This window comes from Scardinius erythrophthalmus, assembly GCF_964197995.2.
Source record: "Scardinius erythrophthalmus genome assembly, chromosome: 18".
In the NCBI taxonomy this organism is placed as follows: Eukaryota; Metazoa; Chordata; class Actinopteri; order Cypriniformes; family Leuciscidae; genus Scardinius; species Scardinius erythrophthalmus.
The window spans coordinates 39,895,791-39,917,350 of NC_138238.1; the positions used below are offsets into that span (position 1 = coordinate 39,895,791).

Here is a 21,560-nt window from a genome sequence, read left to right on the forward strand (position 1 = left end):
GATCTGGGCTGTACCCAGATCAGATGGAGGACCTGCGCCTAGACACAACCACAACGCATGATGTAGTCAGCCGGATCCGGGCCGGATCCAGATCAGATGGTGGACCTGCACCTAGACACAACCACAACGCATGATGTAGTCAGCCGGATCCGGGCCGTGTTAAGATCAGATGGAGGACCTGCGCCTAGACACAACCACAACGCATGATGTAGTCAGCCGGATCCGGGCCGTATCCAGATCAGATGGAGGATCTGCGCCTAGACACGACCACAACGCATGATGTAGTCAGCCGGATCCAGGCCGTGTTAAGATCAGATGGTGGACCTGCGCCTAGACACGACAATAACGCATGATGTAGTCAGCCGGATCCGGGCCGTATCCAGATCAGATGGAGGACCTGCGCCTAGACACGACCACAACGCATGATGTAGTCAGCCGGATCTGGGCTGTACCCAGATCAGATGGAGGACCTGCGCCTAGACACAACCACAACGCATGATGTAGTCAGCCGGATCCGGGCCGGATCCAGATCAGATGGTGGACCTGCACCTAGACACAACCACAACGCATGATGTAGTCAGCCGGATCCGGGCCGTGTTAAGATCAGATGGTGGACCTGCGCCTAGACACAACCACAACGCATGATGTAGTCAGCCGGATCCGGGCCGTATCCAGATCAGATGGAGGATCTGCGCCTAGACACGACCACAACGCATGATGTAGTCAGCCGGATCCAGGCCGTGTTAAGATCAGATGGTGGACCTGCGCCTAGACACAACCACAACGCATGATGTAGTCAGCCGGATCCGGGCCGTATCCAGATCAGATGGAGGATCTGCGCCTAGACACGACCACAACACATGATGTAGTCAGCCGGATCCGGGCCGTGTTAAGATCAGATGGTGGACCTGCGCCTAGACACAACCACAACACATGATGTAGTCAGCCGGATCCGGGCCGTATCAAGATGAGATGGAGGACCTGCGCCTAGACACAACTACAACACATGATGTAGTCAGCCGGATCCGGGCCGTGTTAAGATCAGATGGTGGACCTGCGCCTAGACACAACCACAACACATGATGTAGTCAGCCGGATCCGGGCCGTGTTAAGATCAGATGGTGGACCTGCGCCTAGACACAACCACAACACATGATGTAGTCAGCCGGATCCGAGCCGTGTTAAGATGAGATGGTGGACCTGCACCTAGACACGACCACAACGCATGATGTAGTCAGCCGGATCCGGGCCGTACCCAGATCAGATGGAGGACCTGCGCCTAGACACGACCACAACGCATGATGTAGTCAGCCGGATCCGGGCCGTACCCAGATCAGATGGTGGACCTGTGCCTAGACACGACCACAACACATGATGTAGTCAGCCGGATCCGGGCCGTAACCAGATCAGATGGTGGACCTGTGCCTAGACACGACCACAACACATGATGTAGTCAGCCGGATCCGGGCCGTGTTAAGATCAGATGGTGGACCTGCGCCTAGACACAACCACAACACATGATGTAGTCAGCCGGATCCGGGCCGTGTTAAGATCAGATGGTGGACCTGCGCCTAGACACGACCACAACACATGATGTAGTCAGCCAGATCCGGGCCGTGTTAAGATCAGATGGTGGACCTGCGCCTAGACACAACCACAACACATGATGTAGTCAGCCGGATCCGGGCCGTGTTAAGATCAGATGGTGGACCTGCGCCTAGACACGACCACAACACATGATGTAGTCAGCCGGATCCGGGCCGTATCCAGATCAGATGGTGGACCTGCGCCTAGACACGACCACAACACATGATGTAGTCAGCCGGATCCGGGCCGTGTTAAGATCAGATGGTGGACCTGCGCCTAGACACAACCACAACACATGATGTAGTCAGCCGGATCCGGGCCGTATCCAGATCAGATGGTGGACCTGCGCCTAGACACAACCACAACACATGATGTAGTCAGCCGGATCCGGGCGTGTTAAGATCAGATGGTGGACCTGCGCCTAGACACAACCACAACACATGATGTAGTCAGCCAGATCCGGGCCGTGTTAAGATCAGATGGTGGACCTGCGCCTAGACACGACCACAACACATGATGTAGTCAGCCGGATCCGGGCCGTGTTAAGATCAGATGGTGGACCTGCGCCTAGACACAACCACAACACATGATGTAGTCAGCCGGATCCGGGCCGTACCCAGATCAGATGGTGGACCTGCGCCTAGACACGACCACAACACATGATGTAGTCAGCCGGATCCGGGCCGTGTTAAGATCAGATGGTGGACCTGCGCCTAGACACAACCACAACACATGATGTAGTCAGCCAGATCCGGGCCGTGTTAAGATCAGATGGTGGACCTGCGCCTAGACACGACCACAACACATGATGTAGTCAGCCTGATCCGGGCCGTGTTAAGATCAGATGGTGGACCTGCGCCTAGACACAACCACAACACATGATGTAGTCAGCCGGATCCGGGCCGTACCCAGATCAGATGGTGGACCTGCGCCTAGACACGACCACAACACATGATGTAGTCAGCCGGATCCGGGCCGTGTTAAGATCAGATGGAGGACCTGCGCCTAGACACGACCACAACGCATGATGCCGTATCCAGATCAGATGGTGGACCTGCGCCTAGACACAACCACAACACATGATGTAGTCAGCCGGATCCGGGCCGTATCCAGATCAGATGGAGGACCTGCGCCTAGACACAACCACAACACATGATGTAGTCAGCCGGATCCAGGCCGTGTTAAGATCAGATGGAGGACCTGCGCCTAGACACGACCACAACGCATGATGTAGTCAGCCGGATCTGGGCTGTACCCAGATCAGATGGAGGACCTGCGCCTAGACACAACCACAACGCATGATGTAGTCAGCCGGATCCGGGCCGGATCCAGATCAGATGGTGGACCTGCACCTAGACACAACCACAACGCATGATGTAGTCAGCCGGATCCGGGCCGTGTTAAGATCAGATGGAGGACCTGCGCCTAGACACAACCACAACGCATGATGTAGTCAGCCGGATCCGGGCCGTATCCAGATCAGATGGAGGATCTGCGCCTAGACACGACCACAACGCATGATGTAGTCAGCCGGATCCAGGCCGTGTTAAGATCAGATGGTGGACCTGCGCCTAGACACGACAATAACGCATGATGTAGTCAGCCGGATCCGGGCCGTATCCAGATCAGATGGAGGACCTGCGCCTAGACACGACCACAACGCATGATGTAGTCAGCCGGATCTGGGCTGTACCCAGATCAGATGGAGGACCTGCGCCTAGACACAACCACAACGCATGATGTAGTCAGCCGGATCCGGGCCGGATCCAGATCAGATGGTGGACCTGCACCTAGACACAACCACAACGCATGATGTAGTCAGCCGGATCCGGGCCGTGTTAAGATCAGATGGTGGACCTGCGCCTAGACACAACCACAACGCATGATGTAGTCAGCCGGATCCGGGCCGTATCCAGATCAGATGGAGGATCTGCGCCTAGACACGACCACAACGCATGATGTAGTCAGCCGGATCCAGGCCGTGTTAAGATCAGATGGTGGACCTGCGCCTAGACACAACCACAACGCATGATGTAGTCAGCCGGATCCGGGCCGTATCCAGATCAGATGGAGGATCTGCGCCTAGACACGACCACAACACATGATGTAGTCAGCCGGATCCGGGCCGTGTTAAGATCAGATGGTGGACCTGCGCCTAGACACAACCACAACACATGATGTAGTCAGCCGGATCCGGGCCGTATCAAGATGAGATGGAGGACCTGCGCCTAGACACAACTACAACACATGATGTAGTCAGCCGGATCCGGGCCGTGTTAAGATCAGATGGTGGACCTGCGCCTAGACACAACCACAACACATGATGTAGTCAGCCGGATCCGGGCCGTGTTAAGATCAGATGGTGGACCTGCGCCTAGACACAACCACAACACATGATGTAGTCAGCCGGATCCGAGCCGTGTTAAGATGAGATGGTGGACCTGCACCTAGACACGACCACAACGCATGATGTAGTCAGCCGGATCCGGGCCGTACCCAGATCAGATGGAGGACCTGCGCCTAGACACGACCACAACGCATGATGTAGTCAGCCGGATCCGGGCCGTACCCAGATCAGATGGTGGACCTGTGCCTAGACACGACCACAACACATGATGTAGTCAGCCGGATCCGGGCCGTAACCAGATCAGATGGTGGACCTGTGCCTAGACACGACCACAACACATGATGTAGTCAGCCGGATCCGGGCCGTGTTAAGATCAGATGGTGGACCTGCGCCTAGACACAACCACAACACATGATGTAGTCAGCCGGATCCGGGCCGTGTTAAGATCAGATGGTGGACCTGCGCCTAGACACGACCACAACACATGATGTAGTCAGCCAGATCCGGGCCGTGTTAAGATCAGATGGTGGACCTGCGCCTAGACACAACCACAACACATGATGTAGTCAGCCGGATCCGGGCCGTGTTAAGATCAGATGGTGGACCTGCGCCTAGACACGACCACAACACATGATGTAGTCAGCCGGATCCGGGCCGTATCCAGATCAGATGGTGGACCTGCGCCTAGACACGACCACAACACATGATGTAGTCAGCCGGATCCGGGCCGTGTTAAGATCAGATGGTGGACCTGCGCCTAGACACAACCACAACACATGATGTAGTCAGCCGGATCCGGGCCGTATCCAGATCAGATGGTGGACCTGCGCCTAGACACAACCACAACACATGATGTAGTCAGCCGGATCCGGGCGTGTTAAGATCAGATGGTGGACCTGCGCCTAGACACAACCACAACACATGATGTAGTCAGCCAGATCCGGGCCGTGTTAAGATCAGATGGTGGACCTGCGCCTAGACACGACCACAACACATGATGTAGTCAGCCGGATCCGGGCCGTGTTAAGATCAGATGGTGGACCTGCGCCTAGACACAACCACAACACATGATGTAGTCAGCCGGATCCGGGCCGTACCCAGATCAGATGGTGGACCTGCGCCTAGACACGACCACAACACATGATGTAGTCAGCCGGATCCGGGCCGTGTTAAGATCAGATGGTGGACCTGCGCCTAGACACAACCACAACACATGATGTAGTCAGCCAGATCCGGGCCGTGTTAAGATCAGATGGTGGACCTGCGCCTAGACACGACCACAACACATGATGTAGTCAGCCTGATCCGGGCCGTGTTAAGATCAGATGGTGGACCTGCGCCTAGACACAACCACAACACATGATGTAGTCAGCCGGATCCGGGCCGTACCCAGATCAGATGGTGGACCTGCGCCTAGACACGACCACAACACATGATGTAGTCAGCCGGATCCGGGCCGTGTTAAGATCAGATGGAGGACCTGCGCCTAGACACGACCACAACGCATGATGCCGTATCCAGATCAGATGGTGGACCTGCGCCTAGACACAACCACAACACATGATGTAGTCAGCCGGATCCGGGCCGTATCCAGATCAGATGGAGGACCTGCGCCTAGACACAACCACAACACATGATGTAGTCAGCCGGATCCGGGCCGTGTTAAGATCAGATGGTGGACCTGCGCCTAGACACGACCACAACGCATGATGTAGTCAACCGGATCCGGGCCGTACCCAGATCAGATGGTGGACCTGCGCCTAGACACAACCACAACACATGATGTAGTCAGCCGGATCCGGGCCGTGTTAAGATCAGATGGTGGACCTGCGCCTAGACACGACCACAACGCATGATGTAGTCAACCGGATCCGGGCCGTACCCAGATCAGATGGTGGACCTGCGCCTAGACACAACCACAACACATGATGTAGTCAGCCGGATCCGGGCCGTGTTAAGATCAGATGGTGGACCTGCGCCTAGACACAACCACAACACATGATGTAGTCAGCCGGATCCGGGCCGTGTTAAGATCAGATGGTGGACCTGCGCCTAGACACAACCACAACACATGATGTAGTCAGCCGGATCCGAGCCGTGTTAAGATGAGATGGTGGACCTGCGCCTAGACACGACCACAACGCATGATGTAGTCAGCCGGATCCGGGCCGTACCCAGATCAGATGGAGGACCTGCGCCTAGACACGACCACAACGCATGATGTAGTCAGCCGGATCCGGGCCGTACCCAGATCAGATGGTGGACCTGTGCCTAGACACGACCACAACACATGATGTAGTCAGCCGGATCCGGGCCGTACCCAGATCAGATGGTGGACCTGCGCCTAGACACGACCACAACGCATGATGTAGTCAGCCGGATCTGGGCTGTACCCAGATCAGATGGAGGACCTGCGCCTAGACACAACCACAACGCATGATGTAGTCAGCCGGATCCGGGCCGGATCCAGATCAGATGGTGGACCTGCACCTAGACACAACCACAACGCATGATGTAGTCAGCCGGATCCGGGCCGTGTTAAGATCCGATGGAGGACCTGCGCCTAGACACGACCACAACGCATGATGTAGTCAGCCGGATCCGGGCCGTATCCAGATCAGATGGAGGATCTGCGCCTAGACACGACCACAACGCATGATGTAGTCAGCCGGATCCAGGCCGTGTTAAGATCAGATGGTGGACCTGCGCCTAGACACGACAACAACGCATGATGTAGTCAGCCGGATCCGGGCCGTATCCAGATCAGATGGAGGACCTGCGCCTAGACACGACCACAACGCATGATGTAGTCAGCCGGATCTGGGCTGTACCCACATCAGATGGAGGACCTGCGCCTAGACACAACCACAACGCATGATGTAGTCAGCCGGATCCGGGCCGGATCCAGATCAGATGGTGGACCTGCACCTAGACACAACCACAACGCATGATGTAGTCAGCCGGATCCGGGCCGTGTTAAGATCAGATGGAGGACCTGCGCCTAGACACAACCACAACGCATGATGTAGTCAGCCGGATCCGGGCCGTATCCAGATCAGATGGAGGATCTGCGCCTAGACACGACCACAACGCATGATGTAGTCAGCCGGATCCAGGCCGTGTTAAGATCAGATGGTGGACCTGCGCCTAGACACAACCACAACGCATGATGTAGTCAGCCGGATCCGGGCCGTGTTAAGATCAGATGGAGGACCTGCGCCTAGACACAACCACAACGCATGATGTAGTCAGCCGGATCCGGGCCGTATCCAGATCAGATGGAGGATCTGCGCCTAGACACAACCACAACGCATGATGTAGTCAGCCGGATCCGGGCCGGATCCAGATCAGATGGTGGACCTGCACCTAGACACAACCACAACGCATGATGTAGTCAGCCGGATCCGGGCCGTGTTAAGATCAGATGGAGGACCTGCGCCTAGACACAACCACAACGCATGATGTAGTCAGCCGGATCCGGGCCGTATCCAGATCAGATGGAGGATCTGCGCCTAGACACGACCACAACGCATGATGTAGTCAGCCGGATCCGGGCCGTGTTAAGATCAGATGGTGGACCTGCGCCTAGACACAACCACAACGCATGATGTAGTCAGCCGGATCCGGGCCGTATCCAGATCAGATGGAGGATCTGCGCCTAGACACGACCACAACGCATGATGTAGTCAGCCGGATCCAGGCCGTGTTAAGATCAGATGGTGGACCTGCGCCTAGACACAACCACAACGCATGATGTAGTCAGCCGGATCAGGGCCGTATCCAGATCAGATGGAGGATCTGCGCCTAGACACGACCACAACACATGATGTAGTCAGCCGGATCCGGGCCGTGTTAAGATCAGATGGTGGACCTGCGCCTAGACACAACCACAACACATGATGTAGTCAGCCGGATCCGGGCCGTATCAAGATGAGATGGAGGACCTGCGCCTAGACACAACTACAACACATGATGTAGTCAGCCGGATCCGGGCCGTGTTAAGATCAGATGGTGGACCTGCGCCTAGACACAACCACAACACATGATGTAGTCAGCCGGATCCGGGCCGTGTTAAGATCAGATGGTGGACCTGCGCCTAGACACAACCACAACACATGATGTAGTCAGCCGGATCCGGGCCGTGTTAAGATCAGATGGAGGACCTGCGCCTAGACACAACCACAACGCATGATGTAGTCAGCCGGATCCGGGCCGTATCCAGATCAGATGGAGGATCTGCGCCTAGACACGACCACAACGCATGATGTAGTCAGCCGGATCCGGGCCGTGTTAAGATCAGATGGTGGACCTGCGCCTAGACACAACCACAACGCATGATGTAGTCAGCCGGATCCGGGCCGTATCCAGATCAGATGGAGGATCTGCGCCAAGACACGACCACAACGCATGATGTAGTCAGCCGGATCCAGGCCGTGTTAAGATCAGATGGTGGACCTGCGCCTAGACACAACCACAACGCATGATGTAGTCAGCCGGATCAGGGCCGTATCCAGATCAGATGGAGGATCTGCGCCTAGACACGACCACAACACATGATGTAGTCAGCCGGATCCGGGCCGTGTTAAGATCAGATGGTGGACCTGCGCCTAGACACAACCACAACACATGATGTAGTCAGCCGGATCCGGGCCGTATCAAGATGAGATGGAGGACCTGCGCCTAGACACAACTACAACACATGATGTAGTCAGCCGGATCCGGGCCGTGTTAAGATCAGATGGTGGACCTGCGCCTAGACACAACCACAACACATGATGTAGTCAGCCGGATCCGGGCCGTGTTAAGATCAGATGGTGGACCTGCGCCTAGACACAACCACAACACATGATGTAGTCAGCCGGATCCGAGCCGTGTTAAGATGAGATGGTGGACCTGCGCCTAGACATGACCACAACGCATGATGTAGTCAGCTGGATCCGGGCCGTACCCAGATCAGATGGAGGACCTGCGCCTAGACACGACCACAACGCATGATGTAGTCAGCCGGATCCGGGCCGTACCCAGATCAGATGGTGGACCTGTGCCTAGACACGACCACAACACATGATGTAGTCAGCCGGATCCGGGCCGTACCCAGATCAGATGGTGGACCTGCGCCTAGACACAACCACAACACATGATGTAGTCAGCCGGATCCGGGCCGTATCCAGATCAGATGGAGGATCTGCGCCTAGACACAACCACAACGCATGATGTAGTCAGCCGGATCCGGGCCGGATCCAGATCAGATGGTGGACCTGCACCTAGACACAACCACAACGCATGATGTAGTCAGCCGGATCCGGGCCGTGTTAAGATCAGATGGAGGACCTGCGCCTAGACACAACCACAACGCATGATGTAGTCAGCCGGATCCGGGCCGTATCCGGATCAGATGGAGGATCTGCGCCTAGACACGACCACAACGCATGATGTAGTCAGCCGGATCCGGGCCGTGTTAAGATCAGATGGTGGACCTGCGCCTAGACACAACCACAACGCATGATGTAGTCAGCCGGATCCGGGCCGTATCCAGATCAGATGGAGGATCTGCGCCTAGACACGACCACAACGCATGATGTAGTCAGCCGGATCCAGGCCGTGTTAAGATCAGATGGTGGACCTGCGCCTAGACACAACCACAACACATTATGTAGTCAGCCAGATCCGGGCCGTGTTAAGATCAGATGGTGGACCTGCGCCTAGACACGACCACAACGCATGATGTAGTCAGCCGGATCCGGGCCGTGTTAAGATCAGATGGTGGACCTGCGCCTAGACACGACCACAACACATGATGTAGTCAGCCGGATCCGGGCCGTGTTAAGATCAGATGGAGGACCTGCGCCTAGACACGACCACAACGCATGATGCCGTATCCAGATCAGATGGTGGACCTGCGCCTAGACACAACCACAACACATGATGTAGTCAGCCGGATCCGGGCCGTATCCAGATCAGATGGAGGACCTGCGCCTAGACACAACCACAACACATGATGTAGTCAGCCGGATCCGGGCCGTGTTAAGATCAGATGGTGGACCTGCGCCTAGACACAACCACAACACATGATGTAGTCAGCCGGATCCGGGCCGTGTTAAGATCAGATGGTGGACCTGCGCCTAGACACGACCACAACGCATGATGTAGTCAACCGGATCCGGGCCGTACCCAGATCAGATGGTGGACCTGCGCCTAGACACAACCACAACACATGATGTAGTCAGCCGGATCCGGGCCGTATCAAGATGAGATGGAGGACCTGCGCCTAGACACAACTACAACACATGATGTAGTCAGCCGGATCCGGGCCGTATCCAGATCAGATGGTGGACCTGCGCCTAGACACAACCACAACACATAATGTAGTCAGCCGGATCCGGGCCGTGTTAAGATCAGATGGTGGACCTGCGCCTAGACACGACCACAACACATGATGTAGTCAGCCGGATCCGGGCCGTGTTAAGATCAGATGGAGGACCTGCGCCTAGACACAACCACAACGCATGATGCCGTATCCAGATCAGATGGTGGACCTGCGCCTAGACACGACCACAACGCATGATGTAGTCAGCCGGATCCGGGCCGAACCCAGATCAGATGGAGGACCTGCGCCTAGACACGACCACAACGCATGATGCAGTCAGCCGGATCCAGGCCGTACCCAGATCAGATGGTGGACCTGCGCCTCGACACGACCACAACGCATGATGTAGTCAGCCGGATCCGGGCCGTACCCAGATCAGATGGAGGACCTGCGCCTAGACACGACCACAACGCATGATATATGAAATGCATGAAATTATCATTTTCCTGTTTTTAACTGTAAAGCTGCTTTGAAACAATCTGTATTGTATAAAGAGCTATATAAATAAAGGTGACTTGACTTATGTCTGTGTATATAACACATCATGTGGCCGTCTGAGAATGTTGTAGTGCACACCTGAGAAGACAGGTACAAGTAAACTAAGGGTTTTGAATCGCAGGTGGATTTATGTCTGCTTGTAGAGCTTCCTTTCCCAAGGATCTTTCAGCATTACGTTCTCCAGCTCCTTCTGATCAACATCTGCATCTCGTTTTCGATGGCGTTCCACGATTCAAAGCGAGCGGCGAGGAAACCCTCGGCCCAGTTTGACACATTACACCGAGATCCTTTCATTGCAGAGCCAAGACTTTCCATAGCTGGATTCACGAGCTGTCGAACACGAGACATGATGCGCGGCTGCCACGCAAACTCCTCGCTCGTGAATCCTCAAACAAACAGTGCATCTGCATCCAGCAGCACAAATCATGCTGGAGATAAACCTCGTTCAGCTTCTACCTGACAAACCCAGAGGCCTGGCCGTCTCCAGACGAACACGCTGGAATGTTCCACCTGTTTATCCTGCGTTCTCCTACTGTAAACCGCTCCGACGAATGGTTTTCTTCTCTGGACAACAAAGCTAAATATTGTACACTGTGTATATGTGTTTAGATTACTGTCAAGCTCTTTATGATCAGTGGAAACAGGCCGGTTTTTATAATCAAAACTTTTTCACCATGCGCTTCTACATTTTATTTGTGACATACACATACGTCCTATAGAAATATACAAGCTGTGTGGAAAAGGCCGTACGTTATTCTTGGTGCAGCTAGTAAAGGACACATGCACTTTTGAGAAGATGACTGTGTAATCTCTTAAACGGGCGTTTCGCGATCGGCTCTTAGACTGTTTTAACCCTTTGGGTTTCATTTCAGGCTGAGGAAGGAGGTTAAGGTGGATTTATATGCAGTCTGATGTTAACAGTTAAGAAACAGCGGATTGTGAGATATGCAAACACAAACAGACTGTCACACTCACTGTCATGACCATAACCCTGACGAAGCGTACGACACCGATACAAGACATAAAAAATAAAATTAAAAAATAAAATTAAAATCAAATAAAAAATATAAAACACAATGAACACAGATCTGGGAAATATTCCTGTTCATACATGTATGAGATCAACAAAATAAAACAATTAAAAATGAAAATAAAATAATAAAATGAAAACAAAAACATTTTTTTTTCACACACGCTCTGGGAAATATTCCTATTTATAAATGTGTGACATCCACGCAAATAAATAAATAAATAAATAAATAAATACATTTATTTAACACATATCTGTGAAATATTCCTGTTTAAAAAGATGACATCAATCACAAAATAAAATAAATTAATGATAAATAAATAAATAAATACTACAAAATACAAGGAACACAGATCTGGGAAATATTCCTGTTTATAAATGTATGACATCATTTTTTTTTTTTGTATATATATAAAAAATAAATAAAAATAAAAATAAATGATATATAAAATACAATGAATACAGATCTGGGAAATATTCCTATTTATAAATGTGTGACATCCACACAAAATAAAACCAAAAAACGAACACAGTTCTGGGAAATAATACATATAAATGCATGTAAATGTAAATGTAAATGCATGACATCCACCAACAAATAATAAAATCAAATAAATAAATAAAATAAAATAATAAAATATGATAAAAGCTGGACATTTCCTTACAGAGTTATAAGGGCTGCTGTGGCCCTGTTTTTTTTGGTTCATGCGATGCTATTAACGTTAATCAGCCATGGGCATGTAAACAACACTGTACTGAAGCCAAGTGGCCTAATAGCTGGTGTGATTGCTCTAACATCCACGATAACAGACTCGATAAGAGCGTTCACATCATTTATGTCATCAGTGCTGTCAGAACAGCCAACAGAAACAGATCCGGCGTGTGAAGGGACGAGTTCACAGGAGACTCCGTGTGCTCTCAGCGTTCACATGCCAGCCTCCATTACGCTACACCAGCGCTTGTTTTGACTCAGAAAAATGAGACTGTGAATAACCAGTAGGAAATGAAGCAGGACTTTGCCAGTTTTCAGGCCGTCAGTGTCTGCGATAATCAGCGTAATGAGTTCAACACGACTGCCTCTCATGTTTATGTGTTCAGCACTTGGCCTGCCCGTTCGATTCCACAAAGCTCTTTTCCAGCGTTTTATTGCATTAAATGACAAAGATAACAAGCTGTCATCATAGATTTTGCTTAATTAAGCTCTTGCCTGATAGCTTTATGATAGAGACCTGAAGGAGAGCTTTAATATAATGATATTTTGAAAAGCTGCTGAAAGTATCCAAAAAATGTAGAGACTTTAAAAAATAGTGACATTTGGAATAGTTTGGAAAGTGGGCTCTGGCTCACACAGGCTGATATCATCAGATAAGCACGCTTGTTCCCATGTGATAAGAGCTACCAAACATTTAGTGGGAAATTACCACAAAGTGACGTTCTTCTCCAAAGCGCTCTGAAGACAGCGACTGTTTTCCAGGATCAGCCAGAGAAACTACACAACAGTTGATTTGTTTTTGTTTTTTTACTCATTTTGGCCATTTGGCTGCATGTTTTTGTACCTGCTTTCCTTAAACTCTACGGCAAGATCTGTCCGTCACCTCGATCACAACATCTTTCACCTTAGAACTACTAGGAGTCGAGACGAAACATGTTGAAGAGATCCGCTTAAAGCGACAGTTCAGCCAAAACTAGTGTTTTTACTGAAACATCAACAATTGATATTAAAGTTTTCATTTAAGACAAACACAAAACCAAAATAACATACATTTAATAATGAAGTTACAAACATTTAAATAGCTCATACAACACTTTTTAATGACATATGTTTCTACTCCAATTTGTTGTTGAAATATAAACTGTTTTCATGTCAGATTTATTCAAACATACATTAAATAAAGACATGTTCTAAGTTCCCTGTGTGTATGCTGTAAGGACTTAGACCGGACACTGGTTCAGTGGAGGGATTTTTTACGTTCATTTCTCCCATAGCGATTTTAAAAGAGGACTACGTTAAAGCATTATAAACAAACCGACCAGCTACGAGGAGAATCACAACACTACAAACTGTGATAAAGGTAACTTTTAGTTACTTAAGAACAAGTTCTTATTTTCAACAACAGCCTGACAGGAGAATTAAAATATCCTGAAAAACATCAAGTATTTGAAAATCAAAAAAAAAAAAAAAAGTACAAGACTGTGAACTCAATGGCTTTGGTGAGGGAAAGAACTACAATCCTATGAAGCATTGCGAACAGTATAATCAAATTAAAAACAATGGAGAAATATAAAACTGCTAGTTTAAAAATGTTGATTAAATATTCACTAACAATATATTTTAAGTTTATTGTAATATATATATTTGTCAGGATGTGGTGTAGGTTGAAGAAGACGATAAAGGCAGAAAAGCTCCAATGCAAAGTTTTACTTCCAAATATAACAGGTTACAGACAGGTAGGCAGGATACACTCACACCAAATACAACGTAACTATGACTACAACTAAGAACGGACAAAGACTAACTGAACTGAAGGGAACTAAATACTAACACTGATGAACATAAACCAGGTAACACAGATGAACACTAATTAACAGAACACAGGTGATGAAGATGAACTAATGATAACAGAAGACAAGTCCGATGAAAAAACAAACTAAACATAACACAACAGTGACAATATTAGAGAGCATAGGGAGACTGTCTTCGTTACGTAATTCGCAGTGCTTCATGGGAGTGGGCGGAGGGAGCTAACAAGATTTTGGCGCATTTTGCTGTGTGGGATTTTCTGTTCAGCATCATGGATAATGTAGTTTTTCACCACGAATTCCACTTTTAAATATGATCATTTTAAAATAGGGCTGTCAAAAGATTAATCGCGATTAATCGCATCCAAAATAAAAGTTTGTGTTTAAATAATATATGTGTGTGTACTGTGTATAATTAAAATTGTATATATAAATACACACACATGCTTGTATATATTTAAGAAAAATGTGTAATTTATATATAAAAAAATTATATTTATATATAATATAAATTATATATAAATATAAACAGTATATGTATGCAAATATTTCTTAAATATATACATGCATGTGTGTGTATTTATATATACAAGATAATTATACACAGTACACACACATATATTATTTAAACACAAACTTTTATTTTGGATGCGATTAATCGCGATTAATCTTTTGACATCCCTATTTTAAAACTAAGATGAAATAATGCAGGCTGACTGTTTCAACAGCAGCAAATACGATCGATTAACAACCTCGTAGCTCACAGCAGGGCTGACTATAAAGACTTATCGGTTACCGTTAAAAATCTATTTCAGTTTTAACATCTGGAAACCAGCTGTTGCACTCAAAATAAAAAATTTCAATGAAATAAAATAAATCAAAATAGGACATTTTCCTCCAGAGTTATCGTGGTTTCAGTCTCCATACAGCATATAAAGAATACATTTGGAAGAATACACTTCAGTCCTTGATGATGATAACCCTACGGCTTCTCTCTGAACCGGCACTGAGACACGAGCGCTGTGACAGAACACTTGTTCATTATCATCCTCGTCTCTGGAGAAGCACTGAGCCACAAAGGAAGGAAACGTCATCTGAGCCAGTGAAGCGTGAGCTCTCCTGTTGCCACAACATGCATTAATCCTAGTGGTCAGCGATGGACACTGCACTTAATCTGGCAGCGTCTCGCACGGGTTCATCGAGTCAGACACGACCAGGGCTCTTCAACTAGTCTTATTTATGATGCTTTGCACTACATCCAATCATATCTCTAGCACTTCAAATGTAAAGCAAGATCTTGGTTTCATTATTTCTGCAGACTCTTTTGCAAAACGTGGTTATTTTGAACATCTCAGGACAGACATCAGCCATGTTGTGGTAAGATTATATTATCAAGTCATCCATCCGAAGCATCAGCATTCAAACAAACAAAAATACATAACTGAGAATTAAGACATTGAACCAATAATTTTCAATATTAGATTTGGCTGGAGGAATCAGCCAGAACGGCTGCACATTCACGTTCACACTTCATGGCCACTGAACACAAATTTTGAAAGCCACTTATGGAAATATGCATGATAAATAGGAAACATGAAATGTTTATGCAAATGCAATTAGTAAACTAATGTCGTACAAGTGAAGGGATTGAGAACATCTGCGACCTTTCGGAGCCTGAAGCATGCAAACCAGACGAAGCTGAGAATCACTGTCATATTCCCATATCAAAAGAGCCACTTACAGTAAAAGGACGTTATCGAGCTTTGAAGCGCTGCATCTGCTCGTCCATCTCTGAGCGTTCTTCATCATATGCAAACAGACTGATGATGTTGTTTATAGTGCATTCTGTTATCAAAATATTTACAGGCCAGCAGAGTTGTGCATTTGACTATAAGCAGATGTTTCATCTACTCGGCGCTCACCTTCGCCGATCTAACGTTCTGTGACACAAACACTGCTAAACTCTTCTCGTATAGAGAGTTATTGGTGATGTTTTAAAGACGGTGAGGTAAAGAAACTTGGACTGAAAACTAATTTTTTACTATGCAAATCTTTCCACAATATTTAAAAATAAAGAAAAATAAATCTTTTTTGATTCAGGTCTCAAACTCAACCTGAGATATTCATACGACGCTGATGATAACTAATTTACCAGCTCACAAAAATATGTTCTGAAAAGATGTTTTGATAACGTTCCCGTTAAAGTTGATGAATGTTCTCTGAACGATCAAAACATCCAGATTTTTAAAATGTTTAAAAACTTTTTTTCTTGTTTATGTGAACATTAAGGAAACATTTATGTATTATTCTTCAAACATTACGGAACGTTGCTTTTGAATGTTCTCTGAACGTTCTAAACAAGTAACAACATTTGTAACAACATTGTAAGACGAACATCCAACTAAAACGTTTCATAAAAATGTTCCATGAATGATGTATACATAATGTTGTTGTGCTAATGTTTTGAGAAAATTATTATAGAGCAGATTACTTTGAATGAACGTTCTATTAATGTTGCTGGAAGAATGTTTGTTCATAACTTTGAGAAAACCTTGACAGAACGTTCCCTGTTTAGCTAGATAGTTTGTTACAATATTATTTTATAAGATGATCCACAAGATGCTCATGCAAATGTCTTACACATTTACCGTGTCTGACGCATTTACCGTGTCTGACGCATTTACCGTGTCTTACGCATTTACCGTGCTTGTGTCTTACGCATTTACCGCGCTTGTGTCTTACGCATTTACCGTGTCTGACGCATTTGCCGTGCCTGACGCATTTACCGTGTCTTACGCATTTACCGTGCTTGTGTCTTACGCATTTACCGTGCCTGACGCATTTACCATGTCTTACGCATTTACCGTGTCTGACGCATTTACAGTGTCTGACGCATTTACAGTGTCTCACGCATTTACAGTGTCATTTACCGTGTCTGACGCATTTACCGTGTCTGATGAATTCACCGTGTCTTACGCATTTACCGTGTCTGACGCATTTAACGTGTCTGACGCATTTACCGTGTCTGACGCATTTAAAGTGTCTGACGCATTTACCGTGTCTGACGCATTTACCGTGTCTTACACATTTACCGTGTCTGACGCATTTACAGTGTCTCACGCATTTACAGTGTCTTACGCATTTACCGTGTCTTACGCATTTACCGTGTCTGACGCATTTACCGTGTCTTACGCATTTACCGTGTCTGACGCATTTACAGTGTCTCACGCATTTACAGTGTCTCACGCATTTACAGTGTCTTACGCATTTACCGTGTCTGACGCATTTACCGTGTCTGATGAATTTACCGTGCCTTACGCATTTACCGTGTCTTACGCATTTACCGTGTCTGATGCATTTACCGCGTCTTACGCATTTACCATGTCTGACGCATTTACCGTGTCTGACGAATTTACCGTGTCTTACACATTTACCGTGTCTGACGCATTTACAGTGTCTTACGCATTTACAGTGTCTCACGCATTTACCGGGTCTTACACATTTACAGTGTCTGACGCATTTACCGTGTCTTACGCATTTACCGTGTCTGACGCATTTACCGTGTCTTACGCATTTACCGGGTCTTACACATTTACCGTGTCTTATGCATTTACAGTGTCTGAAGCATTTACAGTGTCTTACACATTTACCGTGTCTGATGCATTTACCGTGTCTCACGCATTTACAGTGTCTGACGCATTTACCGTGTCTTATGCATTTACATTGTCTGACACATTTACAGTGTCTGACGCATTTACCGGGTCTGACGCATTTACAGTGTCTTACACATTTACCGTGTCTTACGCATTTACAGTGTCTGACGCATTTACCGTGTCTTATGTATTTACATTGTCTGACACATTTACAGTGTCTCACGCATTTACCGGGTCTGACGCATTTACCATGTCTGACGCATTTACAGTGTCTGACGCATTTACCGTGTCTTATGCATTTACATTGTCTGACACATTTACAGTGTCTCACGCATTTACCGGGTCTGACGCATTTACCATGTCTGACGCATTTACAGTGTCTGACGCATTTACCGTGTCTTATGCATTTACATTGTCTGACACATTTACAGTGTCTCACGCATTTACCGGGTCTGACGCATTTACCGTGTCTTACACATTTACCGTGTCTTACGCATTTACAGTGTCTGACGCATTTACCGTGTCTTATGCATTTACATTGTCTGACACATTTACAGTGTCTCACGCATTTACCGGGTCTGACGCATTTATCCGTGTCTTACACATTTACCGTGTCTTACGCATTTACCGTGTCTTACGCATTTACCGTGTCTTACGCATTTACAGTGTCTGACGCATTTACCGTGTCTTATGCATTTACAGTGTCTTACGCATTTATAGTGTCTTACGCATTTACAGTGTCTCACGCATTTACCGTGTCTTACGCATTTACCGTGTCTTACGCATTTACAGTGTCTTACGCATTTACAGTGTCTGACGCATTTACCGTGTCTGACGCATTTACCGTGTCTTACGCATTTACCGTGTCTGACGCATTTACCGTGTCTTACGCATTTACAGTGTCTTACGCATTTACAGTGTCTTACGCATTTACAGTGTCTTACACATTTACCGTGTCTGACGCATTTACTGTGTCTGACGCATTTACAGTGTCTTACGCATTTACCGTGTCTTACACATTTACCGTGTCTGACGCATTTACCGTGTCTGACACATTTACCGTGTCTGACACATTTACCGTTTCTGACGCATTTACCGTGTCTTACACATTTACCGTGTCTGACGCATTTACCGTGTCTTACACATTTACCGTTTCTGACGCATTTACCGTGTCTGATGCATTTACAGTGTCTTACGCATTTACAGTGTCTTATGCATTTACCGTGTCTTAAGCATTTACCGTGTCATACACATTTACCGTGTCTTACACATTTACCGTGCCTTACGCATTTACCATGTTTTACGCATTTACCATTTCTGACGCATTTACCGTGTCATACACATTTACCGTGTCGACGCATTTACCGTGTCTTACGCATTTACCGTGTCTCATGCATTTACAGTGTCTTATGCATTTACCGTGTCTTACGCATTTACCGTGTCATACACATTTACCGTGTCTTACACATTTACCATGTCTTACGCATTTACCATTTCTGATGCATTTACCGTGTCTTACGCATTTACCGTGTCGACGCATTTACCGTGTCTTACGCATTTACCGTGTCTTACGCATTTACCGTGTCTGACGCATTTACCGTGTCTGACGCATTTACCGTGTCTTACGCATTTACCGTGTCTGACGCATTTACCATTTCTGACACATTTACCGTGTCTGACACATTTACAGTGTCTCACGCATTTACCGGGTCTGACGCATTTATCCGTGTCTTACACATTTACCGTGTCTTACGCATTTACCGTGTCTTACGCATTTACAGTGTCTGACGCATTTACCGTGTCTTATGCATTTAAAGTGTCTTACGCATTTACAGTGTCTTACGCATTTACCGTGTCTTACGCATTTACCGTGTCTTACGCATTTACCGTGTCTTACGCATTTACCGTGTCTTACGCATTTACAGTGTCTGACGCATTTACCGTGTCTGACGCATTTACCGTGTCTTACGCATTTACCGTGTCTGACGCATTTACCGTGTCTGACGCATTTACCGTGTCTGACGCATTTACAGTGTCTTACGCATTTACCGTGTCTTACACATTTACCGTGTCTGACGCATTTACCGTGTCTGACACATTTACCGTGTCTGACACATTTACCGTGTCTGACGCATTTACCGTGTCTTACACATTTACCGTTTCTGACGCATTTACCGTGTCTGATGCATTTACAGTGTCTTACGCATTTACAGTGTCTTATGCATTTACCGTGTCTTAAGCATTTACCGTGTCATACACATTTACCGTGTCATACACATTTACCGTGTCTTACACATTTACCGTGTCTTACGCATTTACCATGTTTTACGCATTTACCATTTCTGACGCATTTACCGTGGCATACACATTTACCGTGTCGACGCATTTACCGTGTCTTACGCATTTACCGTGTCATACACATTTACCGTGTCTTACACATTTACCATGTCTTACGTATTTACCATTTCTGACGCATTTACCGTGTCTTACGCATTTACCGTGTCGACGCATTTACCGTGTCTTACGCATTTACCGTGTCTTACGCATTTACCGTGTCTGACGCATTTACCGTGTCTTACGCATTTACCGTGTCTGACGCATTTACCATTTCTGACACATTTACCGTGTCTTACACATTTACCGTGTCTTACGCATTTACCGTGTCTGACGCATTTACCGTGTCTTACGCATTTACCGTGTCTGACGCATTTACCATTTCTGACACATTTACCGTGTCTTACACATTTACCGTGTCTTACGCATTTACTGTGTCTGACACATTTACCGTGTCTTACACATTTACCGTGTCTTACACATTTACCGTGTCTTACACATGTACCATGTCTTATACAGATGTCTCCTGTTAATGGTTTATCATCATGTACTGGTGGATCTCGGACTCTTTTTTGCATTTCATTAGCATAAATAGCAGTGGATTTCCGCACAAGTTTCCCAGTTTGACATCAAATGGTGTGCTTTTGCACTTATTTGCTGGAATGCAGCACTACTCCATGATTTATTCACAGAAAACAGCAAGGAGTGAAATACATTCAACTCAATACATCAAACGCATGACGAGGAGTGTGCGGATGCAAAGAGACGTGCTTTACTCACTCAATTGTAAAATACTCTCAGGTATTTTTCTTCAAGGTGAAATCATTTCAAATGAGCACAATCCTCTTTAATCCCAGTGATAAAACCGGCTATGAACCGGACTTTTAGGTCAGATCTTCACAGGAACGACTCCAACAGAAGCAGAATAAACATCACACATATTCCCTTTGATGCACAAAATATCTCCACCTCTATTAAAGCAGTTTGTAATTATTGGAAAGATACACTAGTGGTCAACAGTTTGGAATAATTAACATTTATTCCCGTGATCAAAGCTGAATTTTCAGCATCATTACTCCAGTCATCATTACGGCCGTTAGTGTATACATGGTTATTGATTTCTAGTCATGATTACAGTAAAGCCATACAATGAAATGTGATTAAGTAAGTCATACCTGAGAAGCGTTGAGGAAGAACAGCATCGGTCTCAGAAGAGCAGGACGA

The 21,560-nt window shown here is 47.3% G+C and overlaps 1 protein-coding gene across 2 annotated transcripts in view; it reads right to left on the reverse strand.

Moving 5' to 3' along the window:
* myocd (myocardin) overlaps window positions 1-21,560 on the reverse strand; it is a 199,216-nt gene that overhangs the window by 177,500 nt on the left and 156 nt on the right. For both annotated transcript variants that reach the window (XM_081392105.1, XM_081392103.1), the window contains exon 1: window positions 21,512-21,560. This exon is cut by the window's right edge and continues 156 nt beyond it. The gene's annotated coding sequence lies outside the window, so the exon portion shown is untranslated. The remainder of the gene's footprint in view (window positions 1-21,511) is intronic.